Source organism: Vipera ursinii (genome assembly GCF_947247035.1).
Source record: "Vipera ursinii genome assembly, chromosome: 1".
Classification (NCBI taxonomy): Eukaryota; Metazoa; Chordata; class Lepidosauria; order Squamata; family Viperidae; genus Vipera; species Vipera ursinii.
The window spans coordinates 98,335,427-98,341,135 of NC_139512.1; positions in this window are offsets into that span (position 1 = coordinate 98,335,427).

Below are 5,709 nucleotides of genomic sequence, written 5' to 3' on the forward strand. Positions count from 1 at the left end.
GCGCTGTCGAACCTTAACCTCGGAAGCATGCGCGGAAGGCGACGCGGAACAGGGCGACGCGCAGGAGGAGGAGCGGGAGCTGGGGAGAAGCGACGGGCAGGTTCTTATCTTCTCCCATGTCCTCCTTCTCCGCTGGGCAGCAGTCGACGAGCGGGATCCTTGAGGGAATGGCTCTTCTCAGTAGTAGCAACCTTTTAGAAAACGATTCGCATATTATGCAGAAGGGGTGGGGTTTCTCTGTAAATATTTACACCCCCCCTCCTTGTCAAAGAGAGAGAGAGAGAGAGATTGGAGTATTGCGCCTGAATATGTTTAATTAGCTGTTGAAAAAGGAAGAGTCGATATAGCTCAGTCTCTACAGCGCTAGCTGAGTATAGGACGAGGAAGCTTTAAGAATAACTAAAAATAAAAAAATAAAAAACTTAATTACTAGAAATTAGACATTGCTTACGTAGGTATTATTTCCCCTGCAGCACTGTGTCTTGTAATTTGCTGATTGAGTAAATGAAAGGGACCCTAAAATTTAAAAACAAAAAGCTGTGTTTTAGAATAACTTGTAAACTTTGGATTAGTCATCTGTAAATAATATGTTCACGTGTGTAGATGGTGCGCTCTTCCACAAAGTTGCCTGTAAGAAAAATCTACACAATGGTTCAAAAAACATTGAATGGATCAAATGAACCTGAGTACAATAGTGAGACATTGCAAACAACTAGGCAGTAAAGTTAAGCTAGGAGCACAAGTAGTATTCTCATCCATACTCCCAACGAAAGGTCAACAGCCATTGAGGGAAAAAAGAATTCTAGAAATAGACCATTGGATAAAGGGTTGGTGTTGCCAAGAAAACTTTTCTAGATCATGGACTGCATTTCCTACGCAAAGGACTCTTGGCAAGCGATGGGCTGCACCTCACAAAAATAGGGGAAAATGTACTTACAAAAAGGACAAATACAAAAAAATGGAAAGAGGGCACATAACTAAAGCTGATTATCAGTGGACAGCTAAAACATGCAAAGATGGAGTCAGGAAAGCAAAAGCTCAGAATGAACAAAAGACTTGCAACAGAAATCAAGGACAATAAAAAAGTTTCTTCTAACATATTAACAACAAGAAAAAAATCAAGGAAACTAGGCCCACTAAACAGAAGATGGCAAAGAAATTACAGGCAATAGGGAGAAAGAACTGCTTAACTCATACTTTGCATTAGTTTTCACACAAAAAGAAAGCAAAGCCCAACACACCAAAACCACTGCAAAAGACATACTAGAAATAAAAATTAAAATAAGCAAGAAAAAAAAGGGAACACCTATCCAACCTCAACGAATATAAATCACCGGGACCTGACAGATTGCATCCCAGAGTTCTGAAAGAGCTGGCAGATGTTATCTCAGAACTGTTGCACCACATCTTTCATAAATCCTGGAGCACTGGGGAAGTACCTGAGGACTGGAAAAGGGCTGATGTCCTCATCTTCAACAAAGGGGAAAAAAAACAAACCCAGGAAACTACAATCAGTTTAACATCAATACCTGGGAAGATCCCAGAAAAGATGATCAAAAACAGTTCTGTAACCAACTGGAAGCAAACAAAGTCATAACTAGCAGCCAGCACGGGTTTGTTAAAAACAGACACTTAGATTTCAGTAAGGCATTTAACAAGGTAGACCACAACCTACTCCTTGGTAAGCTAGGAAAAGGTGGAATAGACAACATCGCCACCAGACGGATCTGTAGCTGACTAACAAACCGTAGTCAGTGAGTAGTCCTCAATGGCACTACATCCACATGGAGAGAAGTAAGCAATGGGTTCTGGCTTAGGCCTAGTACTCTTCAATATCTTCATCAATGACTTTGATGAGGGAATTGAAGGGGAACTCATCAAATTTGCAGATGACACCAAACTGGCAGGAGTAGCCAACATCCCAGAAGACAAATTCAGATCCAAAAAGATCTTGACAAATTTGAACAATGGGCCCTATCCAGCAAAATGAGTTTCAATGTGGAGAAAAGCAAAGTTTTATATTTAGGCAGGAAAAATCAAAAGTACAAGTACAGATTGGGCGAGACCTGGCTCAAAAACAGTAACTGTGAGAGAGGGACTTTGGAGTCCTAGTGCACGATAATTTGACTACGAGCCAGCAGTGTGCAGCAGTAACCAAAAAAGCTAATACAATCCTGAGTTGTATAAACAGAGACATAGAATCAAGATCACACAAAGTACCGCTTTATAAAACACTAGTAAGACCACATCTGGAATACTGCAACCAATTTTGTTCACCATAATACAAAAAAGATGTTGAGACGAAAAAGTTCAGAGAAGAGCAACTAAGATGATCAAAGGCCTGGAGACTAAAACATATGAAGAACAGGACTTGGGTTTGGCTAGTCTAAAGAAAAGAAGAAATAGGGGAGACATGATAGCAGTATTCCAGTATCTGAGGGCTGCCACAAGGAAGAGGGGGTCACGTGCACCAGAGCACCAGAGGGAAGGACAAGAAACAATGGTTGGAAACTGATCAAAGAGAGAAGCAACCTGGAATTAAAGAGAAACTTCCTGACAGGATAATTAACTAGGGAAATAGCTTGCCCCTAGAAATCATGGGCGCTCCATCACTGGAGATTTTTAAAAAGAGGCTAGACAGTCACCTGTCTGAGATGGTATAGGTTCTCCTGCTTGAGCAGGGGTCTGGACTAGAAGACCTCCAAGGTCCCTTCCAGCTCTATTCTATTCTAAACTCTTTCTATTCTTTGTAAATTCTGCATTTGTTGGGAGTTAAAATAGCAGAATTTGTTGGTGGAGCATTTGATCAATAAAAAGCCTGATCAATGTGCTTCATATATTTCAGGTAAGCAAGTATTTTAATATATTTAGACACTTAAGACTTTTAGGTCAAAAGTAAAACTTTAACTTAGAAGAAAAGTAAAATAGAAATAAATACATAACTGAATATTTACTATCAGCCTTATAATGGAGTCTTTGAACTATGCTATGTTAATTACTGTATATAAGCATCCAGGAAGTCTACATTCTATAGAGAGCATGTGGTCAGTGTCCTACAAATGTGTGAACTGGAATAGATATTTAAAAAACTATAAAATCTCAGGATAATGCTGTATAATGTGATTACATGTTTTCAAGATTCCATTTAATTGTGGAAGGGCTGATGGATAAGCAGAGAGAAAGCTGTTTAATATCTCCTACATTCACACATAATTCCTGCAAGTCAAACTTTTTTTTTCCTCTTGGTGGCTTTGTTTCGTTCATAGAGGTAAGCTTGGCAATTGGGCTAAGAACCATGGAGAGACATTTTACTAATACAGGCTTGGTAACATATTTAAGCACTCTCAACTTTTTCAATTTCAATCTTAAATCAAGGTTAGAAACAAACCTGTTCTTTCTTGTTTTCTCAGAAGTATCTACAAGCTGACTGTTTTCCATTTCCCACCTTCATAGCTTCTGTTTTCAGAAACATCTATTGTAAATTCTAAATCCTGTAAAGTTACACAAAAAGGAATTAAAGACTATTGCGTTTTGAATTTTCTTTCTGTGGTTAACAGATTATACAATTCTTGGCTTGGATAGAATTGTAACTTTAATCCTTTTTTCAAGGAGTGAGCTGGTAGGCATTGTCCCTAGGCATACAATTTCTAATAATCCTAATCTTTTGGTGAAAAATAGATAATTCTTAAAGATAAATTAGGTATAATTTTTGCCATCTTTGCTCTAGGGAATGCCACTTCCACAGTTGATGAATGAACAAGTAACAACATTAGCGGATTTTCAGAAAATTGATCTGTAGTGGTACATGAGCCAAATCCTAATGTAACTGTTTTAGAAGGAAACCAGGCCACCAAAGAACACGGTGGCTGGACACCATCAAACTGACACAAGCAACAGCAAAATGTAAGAACAATCTGGTGACATATAAGTTGAAGATTCACTCTCATAATGAAAGATGCTTGTTAACAGTTGATGTTATATTTAAGTTAGAATTGGATATTATTTTGGACTGTTATATCTACTGTTTTCTGGGAAATTATACTAAAACTGCTTATCATGGTGAACACTATATATACAGTATATGCATACATAATTATACACATTGTACTTTAAATATGTTAATATTTCCTTTTGGTAATTAGAATTAATTTGTCTCTTCACTTAGAATATAAAGGTTCCTGAGGAAAAATATGCTTCTGTATTTGAAGCTTTGTTATTTCGGTCTATGTGGGAATCTTTCAAGAATAACTTTAAAGAAATAGACAAATAAAATCTCAGAAAGGGAATTTATTTCAACTGCTTATGGAAGAAATAGTAAGCATTCCTCTCTAGAGCCAACTGTAGAGCAATTTTACCAATACCAAGTATCTTGGCATTTCCTAATGTGGGGAATATTAAGCATTTAACGTTCATATCCTTTCTCCTCTCTGTCCTTTTTAAACTGCCTAAATAGACTTAAACTAAAATATTTCATGTTTCATTTAAGACTTTTACCTTGAGATTGGTCTGGAATAATAACGCTTAAGTGCATGTCATGAGATATGGCAAAATAATTGAAATAAAGTTTAAAACTATTTGTGCAAAGAAAAAAATCATGCAAGTTGTGTCAGAAGAGGGCAGCAGTTATACTACCAAAATAAAAACAGTTTATTTTTTAAGTGTCCTGTGTCTGGCTATTTAAGCTTTAACCCAAAATAGATTAAATTTAGCAGAAAAAATAATATTTAGTCTAATAACCAATGAATGTAATTAACATTAACTGAGTCAGCTGTATATAAACGGAAAGAGCTTATTTATATAGATTTATAGGCAAATCAAAAACCATTACTGATATAAAACTAAACTTAAAACATGCAATATAAAACTACTTGCAGTGAGTTAGGAAGAAAAATAGGCACAAATATCAATTATACATCATCCACAAGATCAAGATCACAAATCATTTTCTCCTCTGACTTGTTTGAAAAAGTAGGTTTTTATAGCTTTTCTGAAAGAGAGCAGAGTTGGGGCCAGACAAACCTCTGGAGCAGGTGTGTCAAACTGCTGGCCCACAGGCCGGTTGCATCATGCGGAGGCCACGCCCACCCCAGCTCCGGCAATGTGAAAAAAGTCGCCATATGTCACAACACATCTCGTGATGTGGCGAGTTTGACACCCGTGCTCTGGAGGGATGATGTTCCAGAGGGTACAAAATCAACGAAGTCCTGGCTTCAGGATTCCATTCAAAGACATGGCTAATCATTGGACTGCACCTGTTCTCTGTAACACACCATAGAGCAGGGGTGTCAAACTCAATTTCAATGAGGGCCGCATCAGCATTGCGGTTGCCCTCAGGGGGCCGGGTGGGAGTGGCCTGGGTGGGCATGGCCTACTGGGTGGGCGTGGCTAGAGTGCGTATGGCCTACTGGGTGGGCATGGCCAGCTCTACATCGTTCGCATCAAGGGTGCCTATGGGGGGGCCTGGGCAGGAGTGGGACAGATCTGAGGGTCTCTGGCAGAAGGAGGGTCTCTGGGCCAGGGCCAAGGCAGCGGGGGCCGTTCCCTCACTGTTTCCAGGATGGCTTCGTGGGCTGCATGAAACCACTTCGCGGGCCGGATCTGGCCCCCGGGCCTTGTGTTTGACATGTCTGCCATAGAGCCTTGGTGGAGCAGTGGGCTAATGCCTCCTTAAGTAACACCAACTGCCTGCAATTAGTGCAGGTTCGCATC